Below are 20,917 nucleotides of genomic sequence, written 5' to 3'. Positions count from 1 at the left end.
TTATTAGCCATGCAAATTAATGAAAGTTACATAGACTTCCTGGACCTTAATTCCTCCAGCTGTAATGAAGAATTACAACTATGTGAAAAGGGAAGTTGTGCTTCTTAAATGACGTGATATACATAAAGTTCTTTTGACCTACCATGAAATGAGTACTCAAAAACATGATAGGTGTTATGTTTTATTCTCGTTACCTAAGATGGATGAGAGGTGCTTGAGACATGCACTGGCACTTTTTTTTTTTTTTTTTGGCCAGTGATCTGAAAGAAAACATGGAGGGCACAGTGGTTATATTAGCAGGCTCCCTTCTCTGTTGTGTGCTCTTTCACAAAAGGGACCGTGGACTGTTTTGGCTGCTCTTGGTATCATTACTGCCTGACAGAATGCATGTCCATAGTAGCCACTCAGATGTCTTTTAAAGAATGGCACAAAATGATATATAGTAATCAAGACATTGGATAGCAAAGTCAGGATTCAAACATGTCACAAATAATTAGAACAACAGGCTGATACCAAAGATGACCTCCCCTATGGATGAATATAATATATTCATGTAGGACATCAGTAAGAGATTTGATTAAACAGAATTTGGTACAAAAAGATTTAGATATCTTAGCTCCATAAAAGTTTAGGAACTAAGAATATGATAATGATGCCAGCCCCTCCTCAGACTGCATTTCCTGCCTCTGTAAAATTTTAAATGATTAGAAAGAAAGTCCAGAACACTACCCATGTATTTTGCATAATTAGACCACATTGCAAGTAATACATTCAACTCTGACTGCCACATTGAGGACAGCCACGGACAAACTGGCATCCATCCAATGTGGTGATAGGCCTTAAAAGCCATATCATATTATAATGATTAAAGGAATGCTCAGTTTGAAAAAAGAGTAGACTTAGGGAAAAATGATAGCCGTTTTTCAAATAGTTGAATAACTTTCATGTGGAATAGGGATTAAAGTTATCCTCAGAAGCTTCAGAAAAAAATCATGCCCAAAAATAGACACTTCTGGAAGGTGCTGGTCAAAAACAAGGAATCTCTCTATTTGAAATGAGAACAAATCATCTCAAAGATAGTAATGTATTCTCTCCAAAGTTATTTGATTTTAATTTGTTTAGCAAATTATTACTGTCCATGTTCACGTGTATGCCATTTATAAACCTTACAAGCAAAGGAAACCTTCAAGAGTTTATAGTTTAGTTGATTTATATCATTTACAGCTTTCACAGACATACTTATAAACACACCTCTAAACCTTTACTTAACAAATATTCATTGAGTACCACTATATGCCAATTTTGTACTAGATGGTGGGCAAGTTGAAACAAAGACAGTGTTATCTGTATAAGAAATCCCTGATTTCAGTAGGAAATTGGGTGAAACTTTGGTGTTTGAGATTAAAAGCACTTTTTGAGATTGATTTAAATGACACTATGGAATCAATGGTCTGAGAAAATTAAAAGCCCACCAGAGTAAATTAACAAAGTGCATTGAAATTATGTCAAAGACATACCCTTTACATCTACTGAGATTCTGATACCGTTATACTTAATGAAAGAGAAATAATATAATGTACTTCAAAAAGTTCCTGGAAAATACTAAGTACAATAAAAATATCTTTTTTTTCCCCAGAAGACTTATTTATTTATTAGAAAGAGTTACACAGAAAGAAGAAGGGACAGAGGGAGAGAGAGAGAGATAGAGCTTCTATCCACTGGCTCACTTCCCAAATGGCCACAATGGCCTGGTCTGGGCCAGGCCGAAGCCAGGAGCCAGGAGCCTCCGCCACATCTCCCACAGGATGTAGAGGCCCAAGCACTTGGGCTGTCTTCCACTGCTTTCCCAGGCCATTAGCAAGGAGCTGGATTGGAAGTGGAGTGGCTGGGACTCAAACCGGCGCCCATATGGGATTCCATCATTGTAGGTGGTGGCTTCACTCACTACGCTACAACATTGGCCCCTATAAGAGTATCTTAAATAATATTAAGAAAAAATATAGTTAGATTTCAAAGATTTTTGCACCAAAATCTTTAAGCTAAGTTTTTCCAAAATTTTTGAAGTTCCCTCAATGTAATTTTGACATGTTTGTAAAATCTTGTCTTGCCTCTTCAATACTTGAATTCTATTTACATATATGCCTATAGAGAGAGATGTAGCCAGCCACTTTTCAAATACCATTATCAACAATGAAATAAAGCAAGTAGTTATTGAGTGCCAGCAGGATTCCCTGTCCTTTAGAAGTTTACAGACTACTACTCCTATTAACCTTTTCTGTTATGAAAAAGTAAAAGAATCATAACTTAGAGATGTATTTGATTCGCTATCACAAATATTAAGAGCAAAATGTTATGTTCATGTTAAATATTTGAAGAACTTTTATTTTCTTTGCCTTTTGTTTTGCAAACACTTGCTTTTAAAAAATGTTCATATACAATAATCTCTATGCTTAAAGAAGGCTATATGCTTAAGGAATGAACATCAAAAAGAACCTACTTTTGCTAACTGGTTAATTAGAACAGTATGGTTTCTAAAAAGGAAACAAACAGAAAGCGGTAGAACTGCCCGGTCCTGCTCTCTGCAGCCCAATCCTGATTCAGCAACTAGGTATTTGCCAGTAGCAATGAGCATTGTGTACTACAATGACGGTGCTGCTTAACTCGATACTGTTCCCACACCTCAGTTAGTCGGACCCAGTGCGTGGGTAACTCATGAAGTCATTGGGTACCTGACCGAAATATTGAAAGCAATGGAGGTTATGAGGGTTTAGAGACAGGTGGAACTGGCTACATGATCACAGCCACGCCCACCTCTTAAAAGGTACGTGGCAATGGAATTCATGCCAATATGACACCTGTCTGTGTAGGAAAGTCATGACAAGACAGAAGAGCAAGCTTCAGATCATAATAGTGTTGTGACTGCTCTCCCCAGCAGTCTCTCCCGGAACGGCTCAACACTCCTTTTTTACTTGCATGCCAATTGGAATTTGAAGGCAGCTTGATAACTGTGTGTTGTGTGGACCCAGAATTACTCCTGATAAGGTAAGGGCAATTATATCTCTTGGTTTGATCGTTAGAGACAGATTATATATTTCCTCCTGATCTTTCCTTTCAAATGTAGATGACTAGGGCAATCTTGAAAGCAAATTTCAAGATCTTGAACTTGGGAGTTAGCACTGTCTGGTGCCTGCTTTACAAAGAGATATACTTTCCCTGCAATAGCTGTCTGTTAAGGGATCTGGCTAATTGGATGCAGAAAAATCAGGAAGATGGTGGGCTGCGGTTGAGTGGAAGGAATGGTTTCAGAAAACTGTCTCAAGACAGCTCCTCTTCAGAGGCCTTACATGGTGATGGCTTAGAAGCCACCACCTATTTGCAGAGACTTAAAATATTGAGAAGGGAATCATGATGATAACTGAATAGAAGAGGTTTTTTTTTTTTTTTTTTTTTTTTTTTCCCGAAAGAATGATCAGAGAAACCATTTCTTCAGAGGAACTGAGCAGCCAGAGGAGGTGATGGGATTGCAGGTGAGCCGAGGAAAGCCTCTTGTAGCGGAAGTTGATGTGTACCTATCTCTTTGACAAGTAATGGTCTCTCCTTCCATTCTGTTCTGTTTGTTGAGGACTCCCAAAGTTTTACCCCAACCTCGAGGTCCTGGCTGCTCTTCTTTCTCTCTCCTCATCTCCCTGATCTTGAATGATGAGATCCTTGTCTCTTAAAATAAAACTCCATTTGTTAAAGCCTTTGCAAAATTAAGACTAAGACCATCAAAACTAATTGTTTGTTAGCATAAAATAAACAATTTTTTTTTAAGTTTGATGAATTGTTTGTAAGCTCTAATCAAGTGGGTGGAGTCGGAAAGGAGGGGAGGAAACCTACTGAAACAATATATGTGATTTGTTTGCATTATTATGGGAGATAATTACAAAGCAAGTGCTCAAAAGCTTTTCTTTATCTTTATAGCAGAAGAGGGGGAAATAAGGGGAGAGCAAAAGCACAAGAATACCCAGCCATTGTCAGCTGCTGTCTAAAATATTGCTGGAGTCACAATTGTCGAATATTAGCATTACTAAGAAAGCCGGGGACAGAAGTGTCACGTTGAATGTGGAGTGATGACTTCATAGCAAGGCAAAGCCGAGGATATGACCAGTTTGCAGTCACAGAGAAATCAGCTTTAATTAATTTGAGTGCCAGCTCTGTGTATAATTACACAGCATGAGAGTTTGCATGCAAATGCGGAAATGCTGATTGTTCAAATACTTGCACTTGCTCATTAATATGTTGGGACTAAGCAGGGCTGGCAAGCAGACAGGGTACAGCACACACAGTGCCTGCAGGCTAATTTGTATTATACTGTAGTTAGCAAACAGATTTCAGATGTTTCTCCTTTCTTTAAATAATAAGCACAAAAATATGTATGTCATTTTCATCGGTGACATACCTTGTTTTCTTCTTGATTAAAATAAAATGTTTTGGGTTTTTAAAAAACTGTTGAGGGCACAATAAACATTACTATAGCACTGATTTCTAACTATTTGATGTCAGGAAAAATTATAACACTTCTTGGATATTTCTATTTGACATTACATGCAATTATCCAAACTGGTAATATTTCAAATTGGGCAAAACTGCATTCAAACAAGGTAAATTTATCATTAAATCCGAGGAGGACCAAAGCAATGGTCACAAATGGATTGCCTACTTGCCTACTGAATTTAGTATCTGGCGGGCAGCAGCAACCAGGTCCAGAGGCCTCAGGAAAAGGATTGATTTCTTTGTGAAAGTACCTCATCCTCAAATGTCCTGAGGTGAGATTTTCCATTCTGACCTCTGAATCTCTAAGCCGAGATCAGCTTCAACCAAATTGCCAACCACCTTGACAATGCCCCAGGGGGAAAAAAAATCTCCCTAAATCACAACCCCAGGAATAGTTGGTGCTTCCTTCAGAAAAATCTACTACTAACATTGCTATCTGCTTTCTTGCCAACCGTTCAAAGCACTTCAACTTTACAAATATTTATAGCACACCTAATTCTATCAGAACCTGCAAAGCAGAGGACATGATTATAAGCAGGATAGACACAGTCCCCAAAGTGGGCACCTCTCTTTTCTCCCAGGAATTGTCTTAGGAAGGAACCCAACTCAGTGTATCCAGGAAATAAGTGCTGTTAGCTGTTATTACCTTGGGGAAGCACACAGCACAGAAACTGGAATGCGTGGCCCTCCATAGATGCAGCCCTCACAGCCCTTTTGGGAGACTAGCTTGCTTTAACCCCATTCTCCTGTAAGATGAAGGGTGTTGCCACTTCCCCCAGGGTTGAATGGAGGTTGTAAAGGCTACGTGAAACAGGCAGGCCCCAAAGTTCTACCAGAATAGACAAGACTGCCATACAGAAAGCCTTTATCGGTAAGAATAGTCATTTCTCAAGGAAGAAACGTGGGCATAGCATACAGATGGAGACAAGACATTTCACACCACTGTGCCTCCCCCAGAGTAGGCAGGCATCTACCTAAGTGCTGACAAAATGTCAGGCTGGGGAACACCAACTATAGCGCATGGTCTCTTCTTCATAAAAATGTGTTCAAAGAATCTACTGCCAAAAACTTCCTATAGATATAGGGTATGTGTATGTTCAATGATGGAAAGTGACAGTAAAAACACTCATATACCAGCTAGGTTCCAACTTCCCTCTTAAAGCACTCATCGTTCTTTCATCTTGCATATGAAAAATACATAGGAAGGGGTGAGAAAACCTAAGAAAGAACACAGAGTATCTTCATAATGTAAAACACAGAAGTTTGGGGCATTGGTGAATTGCGAGTATCCTGAGCTCAAATTTGTTCTCACAGCTCTATCATTATAAGACACCCATGATCAGAAAACAAAACCAAAAATAAGCTAAAAAGAAATTACCAAAATATGTATGCATTAAAAAAATGCATCTAAGGGCCAGCATTGTGGTGCCCCAAGTTAAGCTGCCACCTGCAATACTGGCATCCCTTATGAGAGCATTGGTTTGAGTTGCATTGCTCTACTTCCAATCCTGCTCCCAGCTAATGTACCTGGGAAAGCAGCAGATGATGGCTCGAGTGCATGGGCCATTGCCATCCATATGAGAGACCTGGATGGAATTCCTGACTCCTGGCTTTGGCCAGATCCAGGCCTGGGTGTTACCGGCATTTGGAGAGTGGACCAACAGATAGAAGATCTGTGTGTGTGTGTGTGTCTCCAACTTCTCTCTCTCTGCCACTCAGCCTATCCAAAAACAGTTACAGAAAGAGAGGGAGAGACACAGATCTTCCATCATTGGTTTACTCTCTTTCCCCCCCAAATGTAACAACACAACAGCCAGGGCTGGGCCAAGCTGAAGTCAAATCTAGGAACTCCATCTGGGTCTCCCACATGGGTAGCAGGGACCCAACTTGGGGTCATTTTTCACTGCTTTCCCAGGCACATTAGCAAGGAGATGGATCAGAAGGGAAGCAGCTGGGACTCGAAAGGGACCCATGTGGGATGCTAGCATTGTAGGAGGTGGCTTTTTTTTTTTTTTTTTTGACAGGCAGAGTGAGAGAGAGAGAGAGAGAGACAGAGGGAAAGGTCTTCCTTCCCTTGGTTCACCCCCAAAATGGCCACTACAGCCAGTGCTGTGCCAATCCGAAGCCAGGAGCCAGGTACTTCCTCCTGGTCTCCCATGCGGGTGCACTTGGGCCATCCTCCACCTGTGGCACCGGCACCCCGGGTTCTAGTCCCGGTTGGGGTGCCGGTTCTGTCCTGGTTGCTCCTCTTCCAGTCCAGCTCTCTGCTGTGGCCCAGGAAGGCAGTGCTCCACAATGCCAGCCCCAGGACCAAAATATCTAAAAATGTATGTTATGTGAATATATTTGTATTTTTAGTAAAGATAAGTGAATACACACACACACTTATGATATTTTGTAGCAAATAAATTCTAGTGTGGAGTTATGAGAATAAATGCAAGGACATATATTTGTGGATGATGCAATTAATTCCATGAAGCTATTTAAGGGGTAGGGAGGAAAAAGAACAAATGCTTAGAGAAAAAGAAGAAAATTTATTCTGGAGATGGAAAGGGTCCGGGAGACCTGCGGAAGCTCTCACCACAGAGATGGAGGAAGTTTGTGAGCCATTGTAGAGGCACACCTGGTCAGGGTGGCTGAGAGTGCTCAACTGTGCTGATGACTGCAGAATGAGACCTGTAGAGGCCGGCGCCGCGGCTCAATAGGCTAATCCTCCACCTAGTGGCGCCAGCACACCGGGTTCTAGTCCTGGTCGGGGTGCCAGATTCTGTCCCGGTTGCCCCTCTTCCAGGCCAGCTCTCTGCTGTGACCAGGGGGTGCAGTGGAGGATGGCCCAAGTACTTGGGCCCTGCACCCCATGGGAGACCAGGAGAAGCACCTGGCTCCTGCCTTCGGATCAGCGCAGTGTGCTGGCCGCAGCCCGCCAGCCGTGGCGGCCACTGGAGGGTGAACCAACGGCAAAAGGAAGACCTTTCTCTCTCTCTCTCTCTCACTATCCACTCTGCCTGTCCAAAAAAAAAAAAAAAAAAAAAAAAAGAATGAGACCTGTAGAAGGACTGCAAGCAGTGAGGATTCAGCCATAATGAGGTCAACAGAGAACTTTTTCCATAGATTCCTGGATGCAGAGTACATATTGCAAGGGCATGAGAAGAATGAAGGTGAGAATCATTGAAATTAACAATGCGTGGGATCTCTATTCAGATACGGAAGGGGTGAAATAGGACAAACAGGTTTTTTTTTTTTTTTTAAAGATTTGTTTATTTTTATTTGAAAAGCAGAGTTGCATAGAGGCAGAGGCAGAGAGAGAGAGAGAAAGGGAGAGAGGTCTTCCGTCTGCTGGTTCACTCTCCAGACGGCTGCAACAGCTGGAGCTGCGTCGATCCAAAGCCAAGAGCCAGAGCTTCTTCTGGGTCTCGCACGTGGGTGCAGCAGCCCAAGGACTTGAGCCATGTTCTACTGCTTTCCCAGGCCACAGCAGAGAGCTGGACCGGAATTGGGGCAGCCAGGACTCGAACCAGCGCCCATATGGATTGCCAGCACCACAGGCAGTGGCTTTACCAGATACGCCACAGACCAGCCTGACAAAAAGTTTTTAAGAAAATGGAGATCGGACCATGTTTGTAGGAGAGAAAATAACTAGATAAGCAGAAGTAATTGGAGTTGTGAGAAGAAATATGTCATTAATGAGGCATGCTTCTGTTTTTTTGTTTTCCTTTTTTTTTTTTTTTTTGAACTTTTATTTTCAGTTTATTTTAAAGACAGTGGGGCAGAGGAAGGGACAGAGACAGACAGAGAGAAAAAGTTCCCATCCCGTAAGTCCATTCCCCAAATGCCTACAAATGTCAGGGCTGAGCCAGTCTGAAGCTAAGAGCACAGAACTCAATCTAGGGCTCCCATCTGGGTGGCGGTGTCCCGAGTATTTGATCCAGTAACCTGCTGCCTCCTAGGATGCACGTTAGCAAGAAGCTGGACTTGGAAACAGAGCGGGAACTCACACACAGGCACTCCAGTGTGAAGTTTTAACTGCTGTGCTTCAACACTTCCACTATTATTATGATTATTTTCACTTTTTTCCCCAAGAAACCTTTTATTTAAGGAATACAAATTTTGTAAATACAACTTTAGGAATATAGTGATTCTTTCCACCATACCCGCCATCCCACTCACACTCCCACCCCTCCTCCTCCTCCCTCTCTCATTCCCAGTCCCATTCTCCATTAAGATTCATCTTCAACTAACTTTATACAGAGAAGACCAACTCTATACTAAGTAAATATTTTAACAATTTGCACACACACAAACACACACACACACAAACTGACAAGTTTTACAGTTAACTTTCATAGTACAACTCATTGAGGACAGAGGTACTACATGGGAAGTTAGTGCACAGTGACTCCTGTTGTTAATTTACCCATATTCTCTTTGTTCAAATCCCTCTCTACTAGACAGAAGAAGAAAAGAGGTTGATGACAGAGAAAGTGTGAGGTGGAGGTGAGGAAGGCCAAGTATGCCCACTGCCCTGACCTTGGTGATGTCCAAGGGAGGACCCAGGGAGAGGTGGCCATGACACAGTAATAAAAACCATTGTACCTTCTTATGAAGAAAAGGAAGAGCAAACTAACTTAAAACAATTTGCAATTAAATTGGGTGAAAAAATGAGAGAGAATTGAAGAAATGAAAATTGTTCATTATAAAAGTTTCCCTTGGATATTAACTTATGCCAAAGAGAAGTGAATAATGAGATTGAACTTACAATTACCTCGAAGCCTACAAGTTTATATTCTCCAATATCAGTACACCTAAAGTGAGTTTTTCTTACATTTTAATACACTGTATTCTACATTGTGGACAGCGCTGGGTGGGGGTAAATATCTGCACACCAAGTAAAAGACCCAGATAGTACCCAGAAGAGTTAGTCTTGGGGAAGAAACCTACCATCTCTCTGGGACTAGCCCCTCCCCACCCGCCACACTCACCTACTGTCACTTTGCAAGTGACAGTAAATGTATTACTTAACTATGGGAGCAAAACCTATATAAGGATGCCTAAGTCCACTGTTGTCACAGTAGGTGCCCCCTTACACATCCCAGATTTTTGTTAACTGATATCCCCAGAGTGGGGCGACAGATGCAAGGCAGCCATCCCCTGGAAACCACTGGTAAGTACTCCTATCATCCCTGTTTGTTACGAGGCAAAGAAAGAACCTGGCCTTAAATGTCTGACTGCCTGCCCAATATGTCTAGAATCTCACTGGCATTCAGAATAGGAGCATTCTTAGACTTGGCTGACTATTCTGGTTCTTGTGCCTGAAGACATCAGTCACAAATGGACAAAGGGCATCATCCACTGGGAGTGACAGGCCTGGGTGTGGTCTACCAAGGGCACTGAGTGCCATGAGATTCCTGGAGACTGGTGGTTGTGGTAGGTGGATGTCTGGGTCCCAAGGAGCAAGTGGTAGTCAGTAGACAAAGGAATCAGATGATAACAGAATGCTTCCCGCCTACCACTTGCTGCTTCTCTCAATTTTGTTTTTCTTAGGTCCTCTTTCCCTGCTGCCCTCCTGTGTACCTTTCCCAAATCCCAAAGTGAAGTGTCCTGTTGGTCAGGGAAAAGAGTCTGTAGCATGTGGCAAATGGAAAATGTTGAAGATTTTTAAACAAAAGAGTGATACTCAACCCAACCCAAATCCAAGATTTCTTGAGTATTTACTTTATGGTGAATACTGCAGTTTATTTGGGAGAATTGAGGATAAACATATCAAGAGTTTTACCTAAGGAACTCATCATCTAATGGGAGGACAAACCCGTTAGACTCAAATAGTTGATGTAATAGGGGCGCCAAGGAAAGAAAAAGAGGACAGCGATGCAGAAGGAGATTTGTTCTGTAGGACAAGAAAAATACTGGCGAAGCAAATGCCTGAAGCAAATGCATTTAGATATGGAAATGCACATAAACATGAACAAAGCTGTGTTTTAAAAAGACTTTTCTGGCAGCAATATATAAAGTTGTTTGGCTGTAGAAGAGTCTAAAGAGCATTTAGAAGGCTACTGAGATAGTCTATGGAAGAAAAGAGATGGAAACGAAGGTATAAATGGCAGAGTTACCTCGGAGGAGGAATTGACGGTTTTGTAAATGATTGCAGAAAGAGATAGGAAACTTGACTTTAAGGTTTCAAACCTTGGTGATGACATTTAAAAAAAATATGAAGCCTAGGAAGAGATGTGAAAGGGAAGATACTGAATTCAATTTAGACACCATGAGTTCTTTGAGGTACCAGGGCCTATCTTAAGTAGAGAAGAATAGTGTACCGATGGAAGGCTGCACACAGTGTTCCGACCAACAGGGCCTAAAACAGAGCTGTGGAGGTCACCAGCAGACAAGGCCCAAAGAGTAGATGAGTTTGCTGAGGAAGACAGAGAACAGGAGGGGAAGGGCTGAGGAACAAACCTATAGGTCACAAATATGGAGAATGTAAGGAAGGAAGCAGGTACTGCAGTCATATGGTTCAAAAGAAAACCAAAAATTTCCATAGAGAACGAGGATGGAGAAGTTTCTGGAAGGAGGGCCTGCTCAGGTAACAAGGAGACACAAACAAGGAAGATGAAATATGAGAACACAGGATGTCACAACGAATTAGTCATTGATGACTTTCAGGAGAGAGGTTTCATGCTGAGAGATTTCTCTTCCCATAGGTTAGTTAACAAGGACTTAGCAAATTTCACTGGAGTGTATGAGTGTTGAAACTAAAGCGAAGCTTTAAGCTTTCTGGGAGTTTACCCTTAAATTATAAGAGAAGATAAGGAATAGGGGCTACCTGAGAGGATGAAGCAAGTGGCAGCAATTTAACTTGGTCTGCTGACCATTTTGCTCAATCAGAGGCCTGTTGTAATTCTGGTTTCTTTCAAGTTCTTATTTCCGTCATTGTCAGGGGAAGGTGGGTGGCAGTTAATAGGGAGTTAATGTTGTTCAAAGATGAGTAAGGCTGTAAATCACAATCAGGCTCTCCCTACAATTCATGCTTAAAAATTCAAGGAATTTCCCCCTCAGAAAGTCACCTCCACTCCACCCACTGTTCCTGTCCTATTTTATCTTGTGAGCACAATTCATCCCCATAAGGGCACGTACAAATTCCTTGTCTTAGAAGGCCAGCCCATTGACAAGACCTTGATGATTGCCGTCTGGTTATAGAGCTGTTCCTCAGAGAGTGGTAATTTCTAAAATCTACAGCAATCTCACAATAGCTTTGCTTTCTGTGTAGCAAATTCAGGGCTCAGTCTCCCTACTTTATTAGGCTTAGCTTTAAAAATCATTAATCTGGAAAATTCTAAATGAATGTATATCTTTTCTTGGCTTTTGCTTCAAGTATCTATTTTTCTTTGGATGCTCAGTCTCTGACTACCCAGAGCAGTCTGACAACAAATGGCCTGTGTTATCCATGAGTAGAAAATTATTTTTGCCCTATTCAAATACTTTTTCTCAGCCACGCACAAATCCTGTATATAGGTTGGCTGTTTAAGTGTGCAACTAAGGGGTGGTGTCTATATTGTTAGAAGAGAATACAATTGTGGGAGGGAGGGTTGGGTGGGAAGTATCACTCTGTTCCTAAATCTGTACACATGAAATACATGAAACTTGTATAAGTTAAATAAAATTAAAAAAAAAAAACAAAAGAAGAAAACAAAAGAGAATATCTCTGTCACTTATACAATTCTGTAGAATTTTTATTTATATATATGCCTTTGTGAGTGTACACACACACACACACACACACACCCTCAAAAGTTCTCAGGAAGGCACCTTTGTAAGCTTGTCCTCCATGGTTGTTGGTTTATCTGTCAAAGAAATTCATTACCAAAAGAATGCCTTGCTTTGTATGCTTACTAAATTTTTAAAAAATGTTTTTCATTATATTTGTGCAGACGTAAGTTGGCTAGCTCATAATTTACCAAATGCAATCATTTGTCAGGGTTATTTCCAATCACTCAGAAAAATATGCCTTTGTGTATTTTGATTATTTAAAGCAATTTTCTTTCCATTATGTGTATGTGCCACCAGAACAGCATGACTGTCTTGACTGAGGAAGTGGCAATGCTCTTAATTTTCAAACATGCATCTGCAGAAGTACTTTTGATTGTTTAACCAGTATACAGATAGTAATGTGTGTATAAATGTTTTTGCATGCATTTAATTTCCTTGGCCCTTCAGAAAAGAAAGTTAGTGCAAAAGGAAATTATATATGCTGTTGTTTGCATTTATATATATTTATTAAATTATAAGCAGAGGAAATGTTTACTATATCTAAGCATAAAGATTAGGACACACACCTGATATAGAAGTCTCTGCTATTTGACCGCATTTTTAAAAATTTTATTTAGGGGCCGGCGCGCCAGCGCCGTGGCTCATTGGTTCATCTTCTGCCTGCGGCACCGGTATCCCATATAGGTGCTGGGTTCTAGTCCCGGTTGCTCCTCTTCCAGGCCAGCTCTGTGCTGTGGCCTGAGAAGGCAGTGGAAGATGGCCCAAGTGCTTGGGCCCCTGCACCCGCATGGGAGACCAGGAGGAAGCACCTGGCTCCTGGCTTCAGATCGGCGCAGCGCTGGCCATAGAGGCCATTTGGGGAGTGAACCAGTGGAAGGAAGACCTTTCTCTCTGTCTCTCTCTCTCACTGTCTATGACTCCAGCTGTCAAATAAAAAAATTATTTATTTGTTTTCATTTTCTTTGAAAGGCAGAGAGAGAAAAAGAGAGAAAGAGACAGAGATATCCAGCCAGGGGTGGGCTAGGCCAAACCCAGGAGCCTGGAACTCAATCCATGTGCCCTATATGAATAAGAGGAGCCCAAATACTTTGAACCATCATCTGCCACCCCCAAGGGTGCGCATAAACAGAAAGCTGGATCAAAAGCAGAAGACCCAGAACTTGAACCAGGCTCTTAAGAAGGGATGTAGGGGTCCCAAGAGGCAACTTAACCACTGTACCAAGTGCTTGCCCTGGACGATATTTTATTTAGTGAAACATCAATTTAAAAACTTATTTGAACTTCAAACTTTATAATAAACTCTGAAGTTTTCAGGAGTCAAATAATAACATTCAAACATCTTATTTGCTCAATGGATGGATCTATTATTTTCCAAGGGGACAGAAAAAAGTAACATCCCATCCAAGTCAAGCCTCTCAGAGACTACTCTCTCCTGAATATGGTCTCACTACTTGACTATGGAATCAAGTTCCTTTTTTTGTTTTTCTTTTATTCTGAGCTAGTGTATTTCACTTGCTCTAAGATGCTGTCAATAGTAATATGCAAGTTTATTTTATACTCTACAAAGAAAATGTAAAAGTTTGCCAATGAAGCTATGATATATCATTGATGGAACAACTTAGCCCAATTTCAGGGACGTTAGCAAGGAGGAAAGGCACATCCTACAGTGGATAAAATAAGGATATATGGAATAATTAGGGAGCTTTAGCTCGTGGATACAGTATGTTATTAATTACATCAGCATAACTCAAAGGTATGCCTTTCCCGGAAAGAGAAGATTTATTACCTCCTCTACTCAGTGGAACTGAGAAAATAGACTCTGTCCTCCGAATGGTTTCTAATGTTTCCTATGGATAGAGTTATCAAGAAGATAGCTTCTCTTTTTGGAGAGAGATGACATTGGCTAGAACAAAACAGAATAATAGTTCCAAAAATACAAACACCTTAGGATTTAGAGTTTAAACAAACTTTAATTTAATTTTTGTTTCTGTGAGAATTTAAGCTATAGATTATGCTAGCAGAGACTCGATTTCCCTACCCACACCATATCCCTGATTTGCTGCTTTTTAGCCCATCAGATGTTTCCTCTCCACACCACTCTGGGACTAAGAGGCATTCAAAATTTTGTTATAGGACCTACAACAGAATTGAGTACCATATATTCCTTAAAATATCGTTATGAATAAATATAAAAGGATAGTCAATCAAAATTTATAAAATTTTCAAATGTATTAAAATCACCATAACCCAAACAAATCATTATAAAATACCTAAACTGATCATTAGACAAGTTAGTTCAATGGTTTCGCCATCAGAGAATGGATTTTAAGAAAAATAACCTGGTTTTGTATCCTCTAAAACACCAGCAATACCTAACTCAGTGCCTGGTGAATGATACATTCCCAGTGTTTGTTGAGTTGAGTTTCTTGATGAATTATGGCCAAAGAGTCCCTTTCCTTATTGTTTTGGGGTCAGGCATTATTAGACCACAAGTAATGATAGGGAAAAATGTTAAATAGCATTTTAATTGACTCCATCACATATTGCATATTAAGGTATTTTCTATCAAAGTGTCAGATTCTTCTGGCATTATATGCAATATTCAGTACCCATAACACTCCAGCTATTAAATAACCATGTATGAAGCTACTCATGAGATTCAGTTATTAAAGATTGAAAGGCAAAAGGTGCTACCATCAACAGCAGTATTTCTCAAACTTTTCTAATCTAAGAGCCATTTTTCACTCTCAAAAATATTTATCAGTTCAATTTAAAATAATAATCACAAAACCATTGTACAAAACACATTTTTATGAAAAATAAAATATTTTAAAACCAAAGATTAATCTGGAAAGTGAAAACCATAACATTTTTGAAAATATTTTAATGTATGCATTGAGAAGACAGCTAAATTTTCATATCTATTTCTATATCAAACTTATTGTGATAAATTGTTTATTTTAAATATCTGAAGAAAATCAGCTCTGTATATAGATTAGTTGGGAAACGGAAGGTCATTTTCAGAGCTTTTTCAGATAAATGTGATATGCTTCCCTGATATCGGACAACACTTGGACAAATAATAGCTTATTAAAGATTAGTTGCAAGGTGGAATCTGAAACCATAGCAATGAACTTTTAGAAATCTCCTGCATTAAAATGCATTGATCAATCTTACATTTTGAATTGAATTTTTATCTACACATCGCATGCATGATTTGCAGCATCATACATTGGTAATTTGCAAAATATTGTTTCACTAAATTATGAAGATATTTCAAATGCCAGCATTTCTCATAAAATAGTTTTTTTTTAAATCATCACTGTTTATATCACTATCAAGCTTAACAGAAAAGTCTATATATACTGGAAAGCTGTGAGGCCCACAGTGAAAGGTACAAATTGTTCATTAAGTTATAATTTTCATCTGAATGTTTGAATTTTATCTTTGACAATGAATACTATTGGTTGTTCTCATCAACATAATTGGCTCATATTCATTCTTTTTTTGGAATTTAAAGATAAATTTTATTTTTGGTGCAAAAGTTGTCCGAATCTATGCATGGTTTTTTCATAATATGGATTTTCCATGAGCATTCTGAAAACCTCTCAAAGGATGTTGGTATATAATATATTTCATTGTTTTATTTATTTAGTTTCTTATTTATTTATTTTGCTTTTTCCCCAGAAAACTTTTATTTAAGGTATACAAACTTCACAGATTTCATAAATATAAATCTAGGAACATAGTGATTCTTCCCAACCTACCCTCCCTCCCACGTGCACTCCCACACTTCTTCCTCCTCCATCTCCTATTGCTATTCTTATTTTTTACTAAGTTCTATTTTCAATTAACTTTATACATATAAGATTAACCCTACACTAAGTACAGAGTTCAACAAATAATATGAAAAAAAAAATTGTTCAGCAATCGAGACAAGGGCCATTCAAAGTCATCACATCTCAAAGTGTCAATTTCACTTCTATAGATTACCTTTTAGGTACACTGTTAGTCACCCCAGATCAAGGAGAACATATGGTATTTGTCTTCTGGGGACTGGCTTATTTCACTAAGCATAATGTTTTCCAGTTGCATCCATTTTGTTGCAAACATGAAAACAAAGCACCTAAGTTTGAATAACTATAGTGTGTCTGTTAACTGCATTTTAGAGTAAACATGGTATTCCAAGAAAAGAGCAGCTATTTCAGCTTGCAACTCAAACGCTGATCTCACAAGTGCTATTCCATATACAGTGCAAGCGGGTTTTGCACACATTCTGTTTTGTCACACAGAATAGTGGACATGTTTATCTAGGGATTTGGGTTTCATAAAATAAATAAGAATCTTCATTGCTTTACAAAAGACATTCTTTTTAACATTTTTTGATTAATATGTAAAACATGTGCATATTATGAGATACAATGCAAAATTTCAACACATGTATACAGTCTAAACTGATCAAATTAGGCAAGTAACATTTCTGTTTCCTCGTATTTTCTTTGTGTTGCAGCCTAGCAGCCCCTTCCAGTTCTCGACACAGTATTAAACTTTATTGTAAACTGTAGTTGTCCCACTGTGCTGTGGCTCACTAGCATCTTCAATGACATTCCTAATTGGAATTGGTATGTTATTATTAGTGTTGTGCTGTTTTTGTTTTTGTTTTGCTGCAAGTGTGAGGTGGTTAAGAACATCATAACCACAATACTGCAAAGTGGTTTTGTGCCACTGCCTTAACTTATGCTAAGATGTTAGCAATTTTATACACCAGTGCTTTCCATCATGACTGTAAATGTCAACAGAGTAAAAACGGCCAAAAAAAGGTCTCGGTATTATTTTGAAAATAAATTTGACTTTACAGATCCTGTAAAAGGATCCAGGGACCTGGAAGGATTTGCTGACTTGACGTTGAGAAGCTACAGTAGAGACTCAAAGGCTAAGGGAGAAGATAGGTGAACGCGCATGGCATTTTTCAGTGGTTCGCAGTCATTTCACAGCCCTTCCCAGAGGTGGACACACGCGAGGAGGATCCTAATGGACTTCTAAGTGCTAAGTGTCTGCAGAGTAAAGAAAGAAATCATTGGCTGATTGAATCCTGCGCCTGGGGATATTACTTCTGTTTTCATTTTACTAATTCTCTTTCTAAAGTCTAAAGAGAGCTCAACCATATGGTTCCTATATGGCAATTGGATTCCAAAAAACATGCATGCCCAGTCAAGCAAGGTCATTAATAAACTATTACCACTCAAGGTTGAATTACTATGGGAATTTGGAAGGGAGGACCTGGATAGTTGCATGAGATTCCATGTTGGATCGCGTAGACGTTTTTATGTGGTAAACCAGATGTCATCTATTTTATGTACTTCAGGGCTCTGTGTTACAACAGAAATAAATTCAAACTGGTCCTCATCTGTATGACCTGGCTGGTTATCATTAACCATTTGAAATAAGACTACTAGAAGGTGAAAATAACTGACATGAACTGAATTCCCAATTTGTGACTTTGTGGCCTTACTGACATTATCACATTTAATTATCAAACAATTTAATAGATATTAAAATAGTCCCATTTTTAAGACCAAGAGACTAAGGTTCAGAGACTTAAGTGACATGTCACAGGTCACAAAATACCTAAGATTTAGACCCGGCTTCTAAGCTGACCATGTCTAATTGGGAAGTCCCTGCTATTTCACAACCAGGAGGATACACGGCAAAACTGGGAGCAGGCAGGAGTAGATCAAGAGTACGATAAGCCCCAAGACAAACACTGTCCATCACTGGAACACCAGTTTACTCGTGGAGTAGATTCGTAAAACGTCACAAAGATTAGAAACAAAAATTAGGAAAAAAACATACATAATGAAATATGAAGATGAGGATGGAGACGTTTCTGAAATTCAACCTGAGATGAAGGAGTTGGGATATTCTCAGAGTGTCCAAGAGTTGGGAGTTCACGCTGCTATGCATCGAGGGAACTTTTGAAATGCACTTTAAGACATTCATCCTTATATCCAGCAAACCAACGTATTTGGCCGGTAACTAGACCAAGTTCTGTCTAGTGAGGGTACAAAGAATTGAAAGCACTAATAAAGTGCTCATCTCTCCCTAATATTATGGTGTACGGCAAATTTCCAAATAATTTACATATATGCGACATCAGTGAGTAGCAGAAGGGAATGAGACTGGAGGCCTCCCCCGCCCCCCGCCTCTCTTGCAATGCTCAACCCTGGGATCCCCGCCCCTACCCCGCCCCGGGCTCGCCTGCCCACCGTGGCCGACAAGTAAGCAGCCTTTGACCCGCAGTGGAAGAACGTGTGCTCAACGAGGAGTACAAAATATGGAAAAAGCACACCCCTCTTCTGTGTGACTTGGTGATGACCCACACCCTGGAGTGGCCCAGCCTAACTGCACAGTGGCTTCCAGACGTAGCCAGACCTGAAGGAAAAGATTTCAGCATTCATCGACTTGTCCTGGGGACACATACGTCGGATGAACAAAACCACCTTGTGACAGCCAGCGTGCAGCTCCCTAATGATGATGCGCCGTTTGATGCGTCACACTACCACGGTGAGAAAGGAGAATTCGGAGGTTTTGGTTCAGTTAGTGGGAAAATTGAAATAGAAATCAAGATCAACCATGAAGGAGAAGTGAGCAGATCTTGTTATATGCCCTAGAACACTTGCATCATTGCTACAAAGACTCCATCCAGTGACGTTCTTGTCTTGACTATAGGAAACATCCTTCTAAGCCAGACCCTTCTGGCAAGTGCAGCCCAGCTGTACATCTCCGTGGACATCGGAAGGAAGACTGTGGACTTCCCTGGAGCCCAGTTCTCAGTGTGCATTTACTGCTTCCAATGACCACACCATCTGCCTGTGGGACATCAGTGCTGTTCCAAAGGGAGGAAAAGTGGTGGATGCGAAACTATCTCTACAGGGCATACAGCAGCAGTAGAAGATGTTTCCTGGCATCTTCCAGGAATCTCTGTTTGGGTCAGTTGCTGATGACCAGAAACTTAGAATTTGGGATACTCGCTCCAACAGTACTTCCAAGCCAAGCCACTCAGTTGATGCTCGGAATGCTGACATGAACTGCCTGTCTTTCAATCTGTACAGTGAGTTCCCTCTTGCCACAGGATCAGCTGACAAGATTGTTTCCCTGTGGGATTTGAGAAATCTGAATCTGAAGTTGCATTCCTTTAAATCACTCAAAGAAGAAGTATTCCAGGTTCCGTGGTCACCTCACAACGAGACTATTTTGGCTTCTAGTGGTACTGATCGCCGGCTGAATGTCTGGGATTTAAGTAAAACTGGAGAGGAACAATCCCCAGAAGATGCAGAAGATGGGCCACCAGAGTTGTCGTTTATTCATGGTGGTCACGCTGCTAGGGTATCTGACTTTTCCTGGAATCCCAGTGAACCTTGGGTGACTTGCCCGGTGTCAGAAGACAATAGCATGCCAGTGTGGCAGATGGCAGAGAGCATTTACAGTGATGAAGATCCTGAAGGAAGTGTGGATCCAGAAGGACCAGGATCCTAGATATAGCTGCACTTCTTGCGACTTACGCTCTGCTATCCCTCTGTAATAGGTCCCACCACCAATGCTCTTAGCCCAAACAGTGGGCATTTTCTAAATGTTAACTGCAGAACTTGGTCCAGCAAAGCCACAAACTTAATATTTAAACTTTCTTCAGTAATTTTCTAGTAACAAACCTAGGTCTAAGGTAGCCACAGAGGGGAATATCATGTGTGCTTTTTTCTTCTTCTTAACACTATATACCAGAGTTTTTCAGATTCATTTAATGGTAGAGCAAGGAATAGAGCCAACTGAGGTAGGTGTCTAGCCATGAAGTTTAAATAATGCAAAGTGTCATTTTTATTCAGGAAATAGTGGAGATTGGAGTCCTAGAGACTCCTACTCTAAAATCTTCACACCTGACTTTCTAGGATGCGTTTTTCCTACATAGACGAGTCTCATGGTTTCTTCAGTTAAGTTGAAATTACATGTTCCTCTTTCTCTGTATATTTTTGCTCATTAGTGTATTTCTTGAGCTGTTTTCATATTATTCCTTTCCCTTCTGTGAAATGGCTTGTTTTGTGTGTGTGTGTGTGTTTTTTTTTAACTTGGGACCACCAAGTTGTAAAGATGCATGTTTTTACCTGACAGTTGTACCACAGGTAGGCTGTCAAGTTGAGAAGAGTGAATTGATAGCTTGTGTTTGTTTTTAAAATTAAATTGATCCTTGATAAAAGGTTTTGCTTATTTATTTATTTTTTTAGGAGTTAGTCCTTGACCACTAGTTTAATACCATTTCCATTTTGGATGACCTGTTTCACCAGCAGGCCTGTACTCTCCATAACTGCATAAGTGCTCGTAATGGAATAAATTGCTTTTCTACATAAAAAGAAAAAGAGAGATGAGACTGGAAGAGAAAAAGCAATTAACTCTAATGCTTGCAAACAGCCACCAGTGGCAGATGATCGTAATAATGATGATGAGAATTATTGTGATGAAAATAATACTTTTTGAGTATCTATGATGTGCTGAGCACTACACATAAATTCGTCATTTCAGGTAAACTGCACAACAATCTTACAGGGTGATCCTATTATCCCCACTTGTG

At 40.2% G+C, this 20,917-nt stretch overlaps 1 protein-coding gene and 1 pseudogene across 2 annotated transcripts in view; both read left to right on the top strand.

The window, feature by feature from the left end:
- ADGRL2 (adhesion G protein-coupled receptor L2) overlaps nt 1-20,917 on the top strand; it is a 689,746-nt gene that overhangs the window by 389,286 nt on the left and 279,543 nt on the right. Inside the window, exon 1 of one of the 2 annotated variants that reach the window (XM_089337146.1) lies at nt 2,905-3,042. The exons of the other annotated variant lie outside the window; for it this stretch is intronic. The gene's annotated coding sequence lies outside the window, so the exon portion shown is untranslated. Of the gene's footprint in view, nt 1-2,904; nt 3,043-20,917 lie in introns of those variants that run through there. 2 annotated transcript variants of the gene reach the window in all.
- On the top strand, nt 18,669-19,833 carry LOC138850413 (histone-binding protein RBBP4 pseudogene; annotated as a pseudogene).

The sequence above is a fragment of the Oryctolagus cuniculus genome, chromosome 7, assembly GCF_051225735.1.
Source record: "Oryctolagus cuniculus isolate XC-2025 breed Fujian yellow rabbit chromosome 7, ASM5122573v1, whole genome shotgun sequence".
NCBI classification, from domain to species: Eukaryota; Metazoa; Chordata; class Mammalia; order Lagomorpha; family Leporidae; genus Oryctolagus; species Oryctolagus cuniculus.
Note: the sequence above shows the minus strand (reverse complement) of the source record. Positions and strands in the feature narration are given on the sequence as shown.